The sequence below is a fragment of the Crotalus tigris genome, unplaced genomic scaffold (genome assembly GCF_016545835.1).
Source record: "Crotalus tigris isolate CLP2741 ecotype Arizona unplaced genomic scaffold, ASM1654583v1 scf7180000018825.4774228, whole genome shotgun sequence".
In the NCBI taxonomy this organism is placed as follows: Eukaryota; Metazoa; Chordata; class Lepidosauria; order Squamata; family Viperidae; genus Crotalus; species Crotalus tigris.
The window spans coordinates 3,142,421-3,160,046 of NW_024097215.1; the positions used below are offsets into that span (position 1 = coordinate 3,142,421).

At 41.5% G+C, this 17,626-nt stretch overlaps 1 protein-coding gene across 5 annotated transcripts in view; it reads right to left on the bottom strand.

Annotated features, from left to right (window-relative positions):
• Positions 1–17,626, bottom strand: part of PKNOX2 (PBX/knotted 1 homeobox 2) — a 271,719-nt gene that overhangs the window by 227,161 nt on the left and 26,932 nt on the right. For 3 of the 5 annotated variants that reach the window (XM_039356443.1, XM_039356444.1, XM_039356442.1), the window contains exons 2-3: positions 11,786–11,854; positions 234–335 (exon numbers count right to left, since the gene is read on the bottom strand). The gene's annotated coding sequence lies outside the window, so the exon portion shown is untranslated. Of the gene's footprint in view, positions 1–233; positions 336–6,489; positions 6,546–11,785; positions 11,855–17,626 lie in introns of those variants that run through there. The other 2 variants (XM_039356446.1, XM_039356447.1) reach the window with 2 other exon arrangements.

Consider the following 17,626-nt stretch of genomic DNA (forward strand, 5'->3'; position numbering starts at 1 on the left):
GAACAGGTATATACGTCTAAGTGCTATTAGGTGCCATGTTTTTTTAAAAAAATTAATGCAAACACTAAGAAACACTGGAATCACAGGTGAATCCTTATTGCTTACAATAAGTTTTGAATATACGTTCCCTGCATATAGGAACTGATTGGGGTGGAATAAAGAGAAGAAACATTGTCCAGAAACCAGATCTAAAAAAGGCTGGTTTTTCAATGCAAATATAAAGATTCACATACCATTCTCAATTGCTTGGCTGGTGGAAAAACACAGCTTGTACTCCTAAATGTATCTTCCAAGTCACAAGCATGCACTTGTAGACTGATCAGTAACTCTGCTGTCTGTGGAGAAGAATGAAAGCTTTCTTTTAAAAAAAGTAAATAAACAACAAATTTATACCCAGGAGCCCAAGAAGGCACACGCAAACATCTAAAAAGAGTTTGTGGAAGATGCGAACCTGATAAAATATACAGCAAATGCACCTACATCAGTTCCAACATTAAGGACTTAAGCCAGAACTGAAGTGGCATGGAAGGAGGTCCAAAAAGAGAAACAGAGTTTATTTTTAGATACTTTCTCCAAGATTCAAAGCTACCCAAAGATTTATTTGGATTGAATGGCCAACATTTTCAAGTGGAATTCATTTAACCTCTGAATTATGCTGTTAGTAGGGCACTCTACGAGGCTGAATAGTATACAGAAATGTATGTTGAAGGTTAAACTGTATTCTAAAATAGTTGCTAAATATTTAAATGCAAATTTCAGTTTTGAAAATTAAAAAAAAAAAATCAGCGAGGGAACAGGACTTGAGAAACATGAAATTAATAGGGACATTAACAGGGAAATTAATTAACCTGCTCCTCCTCCCCAGTCCAATCTTCCAAAGAGTTGGGAGATGAGATTGTCCCAACTGGAGGGGAACAAGAGATCGAGGCAGCCATACTAGTGTCTTCATATTCCAAGCTTGGATCTAAGCCAAAAAAGCATCTTCCACTTAAGAAAAAGGCATAAGCCGATTCAGAGGAATCCCCAAGGGTTCAAAAATGTGAACACCACTGAAAAATTAAAAGGGAAGGGGCCTAAATAACATAATAAAAGTAGTCCTCAACTTACAAAAGTTCATTTAGTGACCGTTCAACATTACAACGGCAATTAAGATACGTTTCGATTAGAAAAGATATTTTAAACTGATATTATTGATAACTATTAGAAAACTGTAGCAAAGATGCTGATAGTCAACTGCATATTTATTACCAACAATAAGAATTGCATTTGCTTAGTGGGGGAAAATGTCTATTCCCGGAGGAAGAGAGGATGTATTGGAGGGTGTAATATTGGATTTAGTTTGAAGAAGCTTATATGTACCACGGAATTACTAATGGACCCAGTCAACACGTTGTCTATTAAGTACGTGATTGTAAAAATAGAAAATTAATAAAATATTTATTTTAAAAAAAAGTTACAACGGCACCGAAACAAAGGACTTATGACCGTTTTTCACACTGACCACCGTTGCAGCCTCCCCAGGGTCACGTGATCAAAAATTAAGATGCTTGGTAACTGGTTCATATTTATGACGGTTGCAGTGCCCAGAGTCATGTGATCCCCTTTTGTGACCTTCTTACAAGCAAAAAAGAGTAGGAAAGAAAGATTCGCTTAACACAGTGGTGGCGAACCTATGGCCCACGTGCCAGAGGCGGCACTCAGAGCCCTCTCTGTGGGCACGCGTGCTGTTGCCCCAGCAGAGTTCGCCAGAGTAGCGAGCACGTGGCGTTTGGAAGCGACAGGGCAGGAAGTGAGTGAGCAAGTGGTGTTGGCCCCCAGGGATGCCCCAGAGATGGCGAGGGACTGGCCCCCACCGCCCTGGCCCTGGCCACACTCACTCAGTCTGCCATGACCACTGCAGCTACACCCACCCAGTGGGCCATGCCCTCCGCCCCCCCCCCCCCCCGAGAGCACCACCATCCTGATGCAGCTCTGGCACTTTGCGATAAATAAGTGGGTTTTGGGTTGCAGTTTGGGCACTTGGTCTCTAAAAGGTTCGCCATCACTGGCTTAACAACTGACTTACTAATCTAACAACTGCAGTGATTTATTTAACAATTGTGGCAAAAGAAGCCATAAAATGGGGCAAAATTCACTTAACTACAGAAATATTGGACTCAGAGGTGATCGTAAGTCAGAGACTACCTGCACATATTGACCAGCAATGATTACTTTGGGGAAGAGTAGAAACAATACTTCCTGGAAGACAATATTCCTGACCTTCTAAAGAAGAATTCTGCCACTATAATATCCTATTAAATGTCAAATGGAAACATGGCACCGCGCTCAAAATAAGAAGCATCTGGTAAGGCTATTTTTTAAAAAAGCTCTATTAAGTTAGCTGAAAAACTGTTATTTATTAGAGTATTTGCATACTCTAGGCACCGAATAACAGCAGAACATGAATTTTGAAGTGTGCACTATTTTTAATTACTTGTTCTGATTTGTTCCAAATCCCCACAAATTATTTTACTTTGGAATACTTGTAAAAATAACAAGATTAGAAGGGCAAGGATAAATCCTAAGACTTACTCTCTCCTCAGCAACTATTCATTAGAAATTCAATTACACAGGTTCACAAATTGGCACCTGAATTTATTTATGTTACTTTTAACCTGTTGAATTGCCTGGCTGTTAGTTTATAAGTCTTGGGGAAGGCATTTGTGTGCATAGCTAACTTGGAAACAAAACCTTGCTATCCCAACCTCAAAAAACGGCAATTGGCTTTACAATAGCCAATAGATAAACAAAGGCTGGGATGACGCTGGCTTTAGGAAGTAAATCCTATCTTTAGAATTATCTGCCTCAAGTGTGTTTAGTGAGCTGGGCCAACATTTGTTATCATTTTCACAGAATCACTGCATCATGAAATATAAATACGCTCTACAGTCAACCCATAGAAGGAGATGGATGGTTTAGATGACAAAAGTTGGCAGAGGGATCAAGTAGAGCTGAAATTTAGAGCTGAGGAAATTGCACAGTTTAAGTGCCTTCTTCTAAACTTGCTTCCAGCCAATGCTATCTCCCATCCTCCCATACTTTTCTATGTACGCCACAACTGTCTTAACCCCCTTAAAAACATGCAATTATTACATAAACACCCATCCTTCCCTCCCATCATTTAACTGATTAATTAAATTAATACAAAGATGGTCTTGTTGAGAACTCTAATGTCTTTGTGTGCGCTCTCCTCCTCCTCCTCCTTCTCCTTCTCCTTCTCTTTCTCTCCTCCCTCCCTCCCTCAAAGTCAGTCAGCGAACAGGAAACAAAGAGTTTAATTCTGTCTGGTTTCATGAAGAGTTTTGTATGTCAGTAGCTGGAAGTCAGCCAGTTCCTTGGACCAGCCACAACAGAGGTTGTTTGAGGGGAACCCTAGCCCTCCCAAAACTCCTGAGTTGTTGGTTTTTTTAAAAAATAAATAAATAAATAAATAAATATTTGGAGCAAGCACATCATCAGCAAAAAAAAAGCAGCTTGTGAACCAGTTCCAAATACCAGCTCAGCGGGGAATTGGCGAAGTGAAATATCAAACCTGAAAGACAAACAAACAAATGCTGAAGCAAAGTGTGGCGGACAGAAGAATGAGGATTAATCTGAGATCAATATGGTATCTGCCACTTATCTGGTGAGGCGAGGGGGTTTGCTAAAGCACAACACCTTCCATTATTCAAGGAGAAACAAAAATTTTAATGTGCTGTGCTCCTGGAGGGCCTGGCTTAAGCTATTAAACTGACAAATAACGTCCAACAGAATTCTGCTTCTCTGTTTGCTATTTCTGTTCTCCCCCCCCCCCCAAATCCATCCCCAGCCGAGTTAAATCAGACATTTGTTTCAGATGCTTGGCACTGCTCACAACATACCTCTGCATCATCGAGGTTATTTGTGGAACAAAGGTGAGGTGTGCATTTGAGGAGGTGCAAATTATTAGTGCAATGATAAGAATTAAGACTTTTTGAATTTACCGGAGACAGGAAAATGACCCTATTTGAGATAAATTTTTCCCCTGCTCAAAAGAAGATTAGATAGAAAAAAAACTCATCTGCACCCAATACTGTATTGTCAATTAATATAAAACACACATATAACTCCTCAAATGCGTGTGCGCGCACACACACACACACAGAGGGAGAGGGAGAGGGAGGGAGGGAGGGAAAGAGAGAGAGAAAAAGAGAGAGAGAGAGAGAGAGAGAGAATATGAGAATGAGACTACTTTGTTCTAAATTAAAACACGGGTCTATTTATTCCGTTCTATTTTACATCAACCTTTGGAAGAACTGAAACATCAGGCCAGAGACAGATTGCCATGAAGAATATTTATGTGGTTGCTAAAAGTAATGATGATTTGTTGGCATGTAATCAATCAATCAATCAATCAATTTTACATCGGGCACTGAATCTGTGTTCCCCCAAAGTCCCTCAAAGTGTTGCCACTTAACTGTTGTCTCTTTTTTAATGGATTGGTATTACATAGATAGCAATCATGTGAAAATTAACTTGTTTACATACAGTTAATGCATTTAAAATTCAATGAAGCTGGAGGAGGGGACCTCCTTGTCATGGGCCCATCCTCTGGAACAGCATTCCCCCCCCCCCCAGCAAGAAAAGGACAGCGTCTTCTCTCATAGGGGTCCAGAAAGCTTTTAAAACTTGGCATCTGTCCCAAGCCTGGGGTTAACATATTATTGTATATTTTGGGGAGAGGGCAGCTGTTTGGTTTGATTTGTGTTGCTTTTAAGGTTGTTTTAGTTTAGACTGTCTATAATATGGTTTTATGTCTTAAGTGTTTTTATGGATTTTTTGGGGGGGGAGGGTTCGTATGCCCCACTGAATCCATTGGAGCTGGGCGGCTACAATACATTAGAATAAATAAAATGCCACTCCAATGTTAAATGTGGTCATTGGCTTGGCAAAAAACAACAACTTGCAACTCTTTTTTTATATCATTCTTGCCCATAACTTGGTGCTTTTCCTGTGTGCCGGATTTCAACTCCAAGCAAGTACAGGAGTCCTCGGTGTAAGACTGTCAGTGAATCCAGACTTGCGGCCAGAAATTCAGGTGGTTGTTAAAACATGGCCACGACTGATTTTACAACCTTTTTTAAAGCAGTCGTTAAGTCAACGCCACGGTCATTAACAAGGCCATTTTTTTCAATGGTTTTTTTTTTCTAAACTGGGAATCCAAATGCCAAAAATTATGGACTTAGGGGACAGCGCAAATGGCCGTAAGTGTGAGGCAACTGCAAAGCGTCCAAAATATGATTGTGACTTTGGGGGGAATAGGTCAGTCATCGGAACTCAGAACTCGGGCCATAAGTAGCTCCGGGGAACGCCACTGTAACTTTGAACAGACACGAAGCGAGCAGTTGTTAAGCGAGAACTACGTGTATGGAATGGTTGAGATTAGGAAAGTCTTAAATTCTGGCCCGCGGAATGTATTTGTTCTTAGGAAGAAGTGTTTCCCAGCACTTTTCTGCAGATGAAATGGCTTTTTCCATCTGTAAAGTATTCTATCACAGAACAATAGTTTTTTTTTTTTTTTGTAGCAGTGATTCTAAGATGAAGTAACTAGGAAGAAGCATTTCATCCACTGTTTAACAACCTTGATTAATTGGTAGGGGGGGGGAAAAAAACCAACATTTTGTTTCCTACTTCGGATAAGAGCTTCTCTTGAAAATTTCTATAACAGTTTACTCAGCAGGAGCTGCAACAGACTGCAAGATTATCTTGAGAAGTCAACTTATTTTCCCCAAGAAGTTTCCTGTAAGTATCTCATCACTTCTACAAAATGTAGGATTCTGTGAATAGATTAGATCAAGGGCCAGCTTACTCTAGCTTTTGGTTTCTCTCCGTGCCCAGATGATGCCCTCGTTCCCAGCAAGTGGTCTCTACTAGTTGGCCAGGAGGTGATGACATGAAGGGGTTATTTGTTTGTTTATTTATTTAACGGGTTTCTTTGCTGCCCATCTCAGTAATACAGCGAATTTGGGCAGCTTACAATATAATAAAAGTTAAAAAGTGCAAATAAACACCCAACAACAATTAAAATAGAATACAAAGCTAAAAATTAAAATTAAAACCGAGATGATGGGTAGCCTGGGGGTGAGACTCTTCTCTATTCCATCAGCCACCCCCAGTGGCCAAGTGGCAGAGCCACGATTTTAGGCTCTTCCGGAAGGCCAGGACTGCAGGGGGCGGTTCTTGCCTCTGATGGGAGAATATTCCAGAGGGAAGGGGCCACAGCAGAAAAGGCTCTTCTCCTGGACCTCACCAGCCAAAGTTCTTTGGCCGAAGGGAGCCAAAGTAGACCATTCTACTCGTCTTACATTCTACTAGTTAGTTCCAATGATATAAGGTGCTTCCTTAGACACCCTGCACCGAGTTGTCTCCATAAAATGCATAATAGAATCAAGGTGGAGGGGAAGGAGCTGCAGAAAATTGGGCTGGACTCACCTTGATTTCTATTTGCAGAGTTAGATTTGCATAGCTCATCCAAATTGCAGCCCATCCTTCAAAAAAAAAAAAAATCCACTGTATGTATACACACACATACACACTCACCCACACACATTACGTACATGATATACTGCCTTTCAAATCCAGATGGCTGCCAACACAGATGCATAGTCTAATACGGGAATACAGATCAGTCACGGTTAGGGATGGTTATTGGCTTGGCTTCTGTTATTTATTTTGCTTTTCCTGGGGATTGTTAATAGGCTTTAAACAATAAAAAAGTTGGATTACTTCTTCTTACTTCCTCTTCTGCTATTTGCCTCCCTTTATATTCATTCCCTTTTTATCAGTTCTCCATCTCTCTTAGGAGCCATTCTCCACCGTTGAGTTGACTTGCTATCAACTCACCCTGGATAGGAAAACACTCCATGACATTTGCTATTCTCATTGCCGATACCTATTCTGAATCTATTGCTTGTATTCCCAAGTCACTGGCCGTCACCGGTCTCCCCTCCCCCTGCCGCCATGGAATTGTGTGAAAAAGCCTACAGATTTTATAGGCTGAGGTTATTGACTGGCCAGTATTGGATGTGCTTCAAGACGGTGCAGCTAATGAGACCTTAAAGGCTAGGACAAGGTAAGGACAGTATCAAGGGACAAGCGGAAAATAAATATTGTCAGGGCATCTTTGTGCCACGGTTAAATGCATTGGAGACACAGCCATGGAACAAAAATGCTGCTGACACTGAGCAGCAAAGAAGAGAAATGTTGGGAAAGACTGACAAGAAAATCTTATTAAGTAGAAAGGGACCAGCACCAACCCATGAAATTTTAACAAAAGAATCATTCTTTAGACTTCCAAGAAAATCAGCATTCAGTGCCCCTGGATGTACTGTAGCTTAAACCTGCCTTTTTTGTGTGTCTTCTCCTTAACAAAGGAAAAAAATAACCTACATTTTACAACTGTCTGGAAGTGAGTAGAAAAGTACCCTGGCAATACAGGTAGTCCTGGACTTAGGACCGCAGTTGAGTCCCGCTTTTCTGTTGCTAAGCAGGACAGTTGTTAAGTGAGATTTGCCCCATTTTACAACTTCTTTTTTTGCCTGGTTGTTAAACTAATCACTACATTTGTTAAGTTAGTAACAACTTCCCCCACTGACTTTGCTTGTCAGAAAGTCACAAAAAGGGACCACATGACCCCGGGACACTGCAACCGTCATAAATATGAGTCAGTTGCCAAGCGTCCAAATTTTGGTCACGTGACCACAGCAATGGTCGTCACTGTGAAAAAAGGTCAGAAGTGCCGTTGTACCTTGAAACAGTTACTGAATGAATGGTTGTAAGTCAAGGACTCCCTATATCAGTGATGGCGAACCTTTTAGAGACCGAGTACCCAAACTGCAACCCAAAACCCACTTATGTATCGTTGGATGCCGGGTGGGCGTGGCCCATGGGGTGGGTGTAGCTGTGGTGGTAAAGGCAGACTGGGTGGGATTAAAAAGTTCAATCCATCAATTCCAACTTTGTGAGATCTTTTTTTTTTACCGCAAGAAGTTGAAATTGATTGATTGAACCTTTTTTTTTTGTACACACGGCGGTGGAGGCCTCAAGCGAAAAGGTTTTATAAAACCCAGCTGAAGGCCTAGAACTAGGGCGACAGTGCGCATGCCCACAGAGAGGGCTCTGCTTGCCACCTGTGGCCCACGTGCCATAGGTTCGCCACCACGGACCTATATCATAAGTACACCTGCTAGTCATTACCAAAGACACCCCATCCCTTCTTTTCCCAACAGTTCTGCAATATTGCAGAATGTAATTATCATTTTTCCTTTCCAGCATTGCTTCTAAGCGGAGTATGTCCAATGTTTGTGCTTCCAATATTTGAGGGGCTCCTAAGAGGGGATCAAACTATTTTCCAAAGCACCAGAAGGCAAGACAAGAAACAATGGTTGGAAACCAACCAAGGAGAGAAGTACCTAGGAGAGAAGTGACCTAGAAGTGACCTAGTGACCTAGAAGTAAGGAGAAATTTCCTAACGGTGTGAGCAATCCACTGCTGGAAACAGATTGCTTTCAGAAGTTGTGGGCTCTCCATCGCTGGAGGCTTTTAAGAAGAGACTGGACAGGCACTTATCTTAAATGGTGCAGGGTCTCCTGCTTGAGCAGGGGGTTGGACTAGAAGACCCCCCTCAACTCTGTTATTCTATGTTCAGAGGGGCACTCAAATTATACTTGTACCATTTTTGCAAAGGTGACGTTTAAAAGACAAATTGGGTGGGGGAGAAAAAAATGAATAGGAAGAAAGAAAACCTTACAGGAGCCCCTCCTCCTCCTCACAAAAACTTTGAGAGCATCCTCCATCGCAGGTGCTATTTCTCAGCCCTTCGCGTAAAAGAGCTGACTTTGTTTTCACTTCTAAAAATAAAGGGCTGGCAACTTGAGAAGATCAAACAGGGACCAGCCTTTCTTCTCGCTAACTCACAGCATTGAGCAACTCGCGTCCCCCTACCGAGAAAGCGTGCTGGCAGAATGGAGCAATTGCTTTAAGCCTAAAATGAAAAGGACCCCCATCTGGAAGAGGCGGAGTGTGTACAGCACTCATCTGGGGGGACGTTTTTGCAGTAATAGGCCGCCCTACGCAGAGAGCGCTCTGCCTCGTGCCACAATTTGCAACAATAGAACTTTGTGGCTCCCACCCCAACGATGCTTTCTAAAGTCATGGCCTGCCGGGATCCCAACTTGACAAAGTGAAGATCGTAGACTAGAAATGGTGTACTAAGCCCCTCAAAGTGTACAATTAATATCCGAGAGAAAAGCTTTCCGTCAATCACACAGAGATAAAAGCAGAACTGTCCCCAGGAATATCAACGTGGTGGGGGGGGGGGAATGGTCTTTCTGCACAGCAAAATCCAAACAGAAATGGATTATGGGGAAAGAAGCAATATGGTGACCTACCTCGAAAAAACCTTGGCTACGTTCCAGCTATCTTGCTAGCTTTACTAGGAAGCCAGACTGTTCATTTAAGTACCCTCTAGTGTAAGAACTTGATTTGGTATTAATTCTCCATGGAGTCTCTGTCCCAGCACTTTAAAAGATGTTGGGGTTCAGGTATTGCTGGGGTGAGGATGAACAGAGAAAACTCAACCTGTGCCCCACAGCTTTCTTCTTTAGGAAGAGATATCTGAAGCCATCAATACTGGAGGGTGAAGAAGGGGGCTATGAAAAGCTTTGTAGATTGGAGAGAGGGGGAGAGATAAAGAGAAGAGAGAGAGAGAGATGGAAAAGGATAGCAATCACATCATAAATGTATAATATCTGATAGCAGGGAGCATTTCCTAATGGAGAGGACTATTATTAGACGGTGGAATTGGCCACCCAAGAAAAACAGTGGGAACCCTGTTGCTAAAGAAATAGGACATCAAGGTCTACAGTACTTTGAGCTATAAGAAAATTAAACACTATAAGAGGGGATTAGGATTTTTTCTTTCTCTTTCTGATTTGCCTCCTTCATCTCTAGGAATGCCTTGATCACAAGATAGCTGGGTTCGTGCAACAGACCAAAAATGAGGGTGAGTACTTAATAAGGGAGCAGGTTGTGTACCTTCAATCATGCCTAATATCACTTCATTGCTTATGCGCAGCATGCTGAAGTGAGCACAACCACTGCATTGTTAGTGTGGGCTTAGCATGTTGTGTGAAGTATTAAGCCCAAAGAATCAAGATCGTTTGTAAAGTTGTAGCATAGAAGAGTTATTCAAATCTATACACAAGAATCTAGTCAACTAACTAAATTGATGCTAGGTAAGGGTCAATGGAATTCAGGGGGGGGGGCTGGACTAGGATCTCTTGTGACCACGCAAGGACTCTAAATTGATGACCTATTTAATTCCACCCCTCAACTCTGCCTGCTCTTGTCTTCATGAAGTTAGCCATTAGAGGAGACTGTCATTTTACAAACCCATGCTTTTCTTCCACTGAAATTGGGCTGCAACCTAAAGGAAATCCACAAGGTCTAGTGGTTGGCCCATTTAATTCAAATGGCAGATGCCTAATCTTATTGGCTAGCCCAAAATGACAAATCTGGGCATACTGTTTACATCTCTAGAAATGTTTTCTGTGCCTTTGCTAAAGAGAATTATCCATGGTTGCTTTATCTACCAGAAGGATGTGCAATTACCTTGATTGATTCTATTCACTCATTTTATCAGATGTCTTTGTAATTCCAGATGCTCAAGGCGGTTGATGAAAATCCAGCTAACACAGGGATAGAAAACCTTGGCTGTTTTATGACTTGTGGATTTCAACTCCCAGAATTCCCGAGTCAACATGGCTGGTTCAGGAATTCTGGGTATTGAAGTCCACAAGTCATAAAAGAGCCACAGTTCCCTACCCCTGAACTAGCATTTTAAAAACATTCCAACTATAAAGCAAGTTTAATTAGGCTGTTGTGAGATACACCTGCATGATAGCAATCCCATCTATCATTTAGAAGGTTTTTTTTTTTAATTCGTTCACTCAGAACTGAAGAAGCTTGTTAGATGAGAAGCAAAAACCAAAGATTTAAGAATTGCATCTAAGACACAGCCAAATGAGAAAAACCTTTAAAGATTTTAAAAGCTTGCCTACAGATTGCTGGACGCAGCCAAAGTATTAGATGATGAGAAATAATAATAATAAAACCTCACAAACTAAAGGGTCAAAGTTCCATAGTTTTGTGGCTACCAGAGAAAATCTACTCTCGTGTCCATTAAACCCACTTATGGTTTCATGATGAAAAATGGATAACACTTTTTTATACACAGGTAGTCCTTGATTTATGACCACAACTGAGCCCAGAATTTACATTGCTAAGTGAGAAATTTGTTAAGTGAGTTTTGCCCCATTTTACGACCTTTTCTTGCCACAGTTGTTAAATGAATTACTGCAGTTGTTAAATGAGTAACACAGTTGTTAAGTGAATCTGGCTTCTCTCGTTGACTTTGCTTGTCAGAAGGTCACAAAAGGAGATCACCTGACCGTCATAAGTATGAGTCATTTGCATCTGAATTGTGATCACATGACCATGGGGACGCTGCAATCGTCGTAGGTGTGAAAAACCATCGTAAGTCACTTTTTTCAGTGTCATCGTAAGTTCAAACGGTCACTAAATGAACTGTTGTAATGCAAGGACTACCTGCACGCAAAACCAAACTGAAACAATCTTAACAAAGGCCATTCAAGAAGAATTATCACTCAAACTATAAAAATCAAGACAGTCATTCTAAATCATCTCGTCCTGTTAAAATGTAACTTACCAAAATGAAAGGTTTAGGCTTCCTTTTTCCTACTAATTGCGCGACCAAGAGAATCCATGTTTGCAAATGCTATTGAAAATGGAAAAGAAAGAGAAAGAAAGAATTCAAGTTGGGATATAAAATTCAAAGCAATTGTAAAAAGTATACTTCTCATTAAACATCTCTCTCCCTCTCTCTCTCTCTCTTTCCCTCTCTCTCTCCTATTCTGTTATGCAAAGGATGCAAATAAAAACAATTGGATTTGCATAACATTTTAAGCTAAACCACAATGAAACAACTACAGTGGGGTTTAGTCTAATCAGATTGGGTGAGACCTGGCTCAAAAACAGCAACTGTGAGAGGGACCTTGGAGTCCTAGGGGACGATCAGTTGACTATGATCCAGCAGTGTGCAGCAGCAGCCAAAAAAGCTAATACAATCCTGGGTTGTGTAAACAGAGGCATCGAATCAAGATCACAAGAAGTATTAGTACCGCTTTATAAAACCCTAGTGAGACCACACCTGGAATACTGCAACCAGTTTTGGTCACCATACTACAAAAAAGATGTTGAGGCTTTGGAAAAAGTTCAGAGAAAGCAACTAAAATGATCAAAGGCCTGGAGCCTAAAGCATATGAAGAAAAGCTGCAGGATTTGGGTATGGCTAGACTAAAGAAAAGAAGACATAGGGATGACATGACAGCAGTATTCCAGTATTTGAGGGGCTGCCATAAAGAAGAGGGGGTCAAACTATTTTCAAAGCACAAGAGGGTAGGACAAGAAACAATGGAAGGAAACTGACCAAAGAGAGAAGCAACCTGGAATTAAGGAGAAACTTCCTGACAGTGAGGACAATTAACAAGTGGAACAGCTTGCCTCCAGAAATCATGGGCGCTCCATCACTGGAGATTTTAAATAAGAGCCTAGACAATCACTTGTCTGAAGTGGTATACGATCTCCTGCTTGAGTAGGAGGCTGGACTAGAAGACCTCCAAGGTCCCTTCCAGCTCTATTCTATTCTAGTGGGATATGGGGCCGTATAAAGCCAGCATCCAAACACTGCTGAATTACTAATAGTGGTGTTTAGTAATAAAGAGAGTGATGGTCTGCTATTCTCGCAAAGATTCTTTCCGTATCTGATACACAACCACATTAAGAAAGTAAACTGAACCTACAAATGGGAAAATAAATTATTATTGGAAGATGCAAAGGTCCGATAACGTCATCTGTGTTCAATAATCACAGGCAATGTAAATAGAGATAGGGCAGGCTAGAAAAGTCAGTGCCCTCCTAACCATACCCAAGCACTCCGAATTTGTTGGCGACGTCCATTTTGCTCTAGAAGTTCATGGTGACTTAACCCTAACCCTAAGTGGATTTTTTCTCCAATGGCATTTTCCCATGTATTTTACCAGGAAACATAGATAGGGCAGGCTAGAAAAGTCAGTGCCCTCCTAACTATACCCAAGGACTCCAAATTTATTGGCGACGTCCATTTTGCTCTAGGAGTTCATGGTGACCTAACCCTAACCCTAAGTGGAATGCTCTAGGAGTTCATGGTGACCTAACCCTAACCCTAAGTGGAATTTTCCTCCAATGGGATTTTCCCATGTATTTTACCCATTTTGGAGTTCAACCTAACCCTAACCCTAAGTGGAATAGGGATTTTCCCATGGCTAGAAAAGTCAGTGCCCTCCTAACCATACCCAAGCACTCCAAATTTGTTGGTGACGTCCATTTTGCTCTAGGAGTTCATGGTGACCTAACCCTAACCCTAAGTGGAATTTTCCTCCAATGGGATTTTCCCATGTATTTTACCAGGAAACATAGATAGGGCAGGCTAGAAAAGTCAGTGCCCTCTTAACCATACCCAAGCACTCCGAATTTGTTGGCGGTGTCCATTTTGCTCTAGAAGTTCATGATGACCTAACCCTAAGTGGAATTTTCTTCCAATGGGATTTTCCCATGTATTAGGGAAAGTGTTAGGTCATCTTGAACCTCTAGAGCAAAATGGACACCGCCAACAAATTCAGAGTGCTTGGGTATGATTAGGAGGGCACTGACTTTTCTAGCCTGCCCTATCTAAGTTTCCTGGTAAAATACATGGGAAAATCCCATTGGAGGAAAATTCCACTTAGGGTTAGGGTTAGGTCACCATGAACTCCTAGAGCAAAATGGACGTCACCAACAAATTCGGAGTGCTTGGGTATGGTTAGGAGGGAACTGACTTTTCTAGCCTGCCCTATCTATGTTTCCTGGTAAAATACATAGGAAAATGCCATTGGAGGAAAATTCCACTTAGGGTTAGGGTTAGGTCACCATAAATTCCTAGAGCAAAATGGACGTCGCCAACAAATTTGGAGTGCTTGGGTATGGTTAGGAGGGCACTGACTTTTCTAGCCTGCCCTATCTATGTTTCCTGGTAAAATACATGGGAAAATCCCATTGGAGGAAAATTCCACTTAGGGTTAGGGTTAGGTCACCATGAACTCCTAGAGCAAAATGGACGTCGCCAATAAATTTGGAGTCCTTGGGTATGGTTAGGAGGGCACTGACTTTTCTATCCTGCCCTATCTATGTTTGCTGGTAAAATATATGGGAAAATCCCATTGGAGGAAAATTCCACTTAGGGTTAGGGTTAGGTCACCATGAACTCCTAGAGCAAAATGGACATCACCAACAAATTCGGAGTGCATGGGTATGGTTAGGAGGGCACTGACTTTTCTAGCGTGCCCGATCTATGTTTCCTGGTAAAATACATGGGGAAATCCCATTGGAGGAAAATTCCACTTAGGGTTAGGTCATCATGAACTTCTAGAGCAAAATGGACACCGCCAACAAATTTGGAGTGCTTGGGTATGGTTAGGAGGGCACTGACTTTTCTAGCCTGCCCTATCTATTTTTCCTGGTAAAATACATGGGAAAATCCCATTGGAGGAAAATTCCACTTAGGGTTAGGGTTAGGTCACCATGAACTCCTAGAGCAAAATGGACATCACCAACAAATTCGGAGTGCTTGGGTATGGTTAGGAGGGCACTGACTTTTCTAGCCTGCCCTATCTATGTTTCCTGGTAAAATACATGGGAAAATCCCATTGGAGGAAAATTCCACTTAGGGTTAGGGTTAGATCACCATGAACTCCTAGAGCAAAATGGACGTCGCCAACAAATTTGGAGTCCTTGGGTATAGTTAGGAGGGCACTGACTTTTCTAGCCTGCCCTATCTATATTTACTGGTAAAATACATGGGAAAATCCCATTGGAGGAAAATTCCACTTAGGGTTAGGGTTAGGTCATCATGAACTCCTAAAGCAAAATGGACATCGCCAACAAATTCGGCGTGCTTGGGTATGGTTAGGAGGGCACTGACTTTTCTAGCCTGCCCTATCTATGTTTCCTGGTAAAATACATGGGAAAATCCAATTGGAGGAAAATTCCACTTAGGGTTAGGGTTAGGTCACCATGAACTCCTAGAGCAAAATGGACATCGCCAACAAATTTGGAGTGCTTGGGTATGGTTAGGAGGGCACTGACTTTTCTATCAAATTAAATCAATTAATATTCATTCTGGTTTACTGGTTGTTGGTTCCTGGTCCCTCAAGAGAGATAAAAGAAGAGATGGAAATGTTGCATAATGCGTTTGGACTTAGAGCAGTCTTATTTAAATCCAAATAGTTTTTTTCCTCTCCTTTTGTACTCATCCAAAGGACACCTTTGCCAAACACAACTCTTGCTATATGCAAACACATTTTTAAAAAATGCATTTAAAATTCTTTTTTTAAAAAAAAAAAATGGCCCTAAACGGCCCTTAAAATGATATCTTCCAAGAACAGTTCACAAACAAAAATTTGTGAACAGGGAAAGCAGCTCAGCTGACAGAATGTTCCAGCTTTTTTTTTTTTTTAATGCTGCTAAATTAATCACTGCGGTTAGGGAGTTGGAACTGCTGTTAGCTAGAAAGAAACCAACATACAAAATGTACTAGATGAACTTTCCCAGATATTTTTTTTCTGCACGAATGAAGTCACACTGGTAAGAAAAAAATATGTGTAAGAAGGAGAACTGTCCGTTGTGAACATGTTGTATCCGTTCCTGTCCAGAGAAGGAACTGAATTAAAATGGTTTATATATCAATGCTTCTCAACTTGAACAACTTGAAGATGTGAGGACTTCAACTCCCAGAATCCACAGACAGTCCTCGACTGAGCTCAACATTTATGTCGCTAAGTGAGTTTTGCCCCATTTTACGATCTTTCGTGCCTCAGTTGTTAAGTCAGTAACATGGCTGTTAAGTGAATCTGGCTTTGCTGGTCAGAAAGTTGCAAAAGCTGATCACATGACCCCGAGACGCTGCGACCGTCGTAAATATGAACCATTTTGCAAAGCATCCAAATTTTGATCCCATGACCACAATGGTCGTTAAGTGTGGGAAATGGCCATAAGTCATTTTTTTTCGGTGTCGTTGTAACTTGAAGCAGTCACTAAGTGACCTGTTATAAGTCGAGAACTATCTGTATTGGCTTGGGGGTTCTGGGTGTTGAAGTCCACACGTCTTCAAGTGGCTACAGTTGAGAATCATTGGTCTCCGTCATCCTATTTGATAAGAAGAGGAATTGTTATGGTTGGTCTAAACATCAGCCTGATGTTGAGATTGGATCTGTCATTTCTGTCCACCTATCAAGTCCTTCCCAAGGATTTAGGATAGATAGATGGTGTTGTTTGATGGTGTTAAAGGTATTGTTACGGATAATTCTTCACTTGTTCTGAGTAAAACTTCATTTTCCAATTGACTGATGGTAAATTGGCAATACTGATAGTGTTCAAGTGGCGCTCCAGACATTTTCAAATTGCATCCAAGGGGCCTGTTATTATTGGTACTACATTTGCTTTCTTTTAATAAATAATAACAACAAAAACAACAACAACAACAACAACAACAATAATAATAAAATTGGAAGGGACCTTCCAAGGGAAGGGACCTTGGAGGTAATCTAGTCCAACCCCCTGCTCAGGCAGGAAACCCTATACCAGTGATGGCGAACCTTTTAGAGACCGAGTGCCCAAACTGCAACCAAAAACCCACTTATGTATCATCAGCTGCCATTAGGTGGGTATGGCCAATTGGGTGGGCATGGCCCATATGGTGGGCGTGGCTGTGGTGGTAACAACAGAATGGTTGGGACTAAAAAAGTTCAATCAATCAATTCCAACGATCTTTTTTTTCCGTGAGAAGTTAAAATTGATTGATTGAACTTTTTTTTTTGCCACGGCAGTGGAGGCCTAAAGCGAAAAGGGGCGATGGCGCTCATGCCCACAGAGAGGGCTCTGTGTGTCGCCTGTGGCATGTATGCCATAGGTTTGCCACCATGGTCCTATACCATTTCAGATAAATGGCTGTCCAGTCTCTTCTTAAAAACTTCCAGTGTTGGAGCATTCACAGCTTCTGGAGGCAGGTTGTTCCCCTGGTTAATTGTTCTAACTGTCAGGAAATTTCTCCTTAGTTCTAGGTTGCTTCTCTCCTTGGTTAGTTTCTATCCATTGCTTCTTGTCCTGCCTTCAGGTGCTTTGGAAAATAGTTTCACTCCCTCTTCTTGGGGGCAGCCCCTGAGATATTGGAACACTGCTATCATGTCACCCCCTCATCCTTCTCTTTATTAGACTAGACATTCCCAATTCCAGCAACCGTTCCTTGTATGTTTTGCCACAGCTGTTTGATTTCTATTTGCAGGACTTTATGTTTTGTGATTTTTCTGCAGTTGTCTTCTATTCTGCTGTCTCCAGGTTTTCCAATGTCCAGCCTCCAGACTTTTACCCACAGAAGTTTTGTGGTCGTAAATCAAGGACATTCCACTAAGAGATGCAA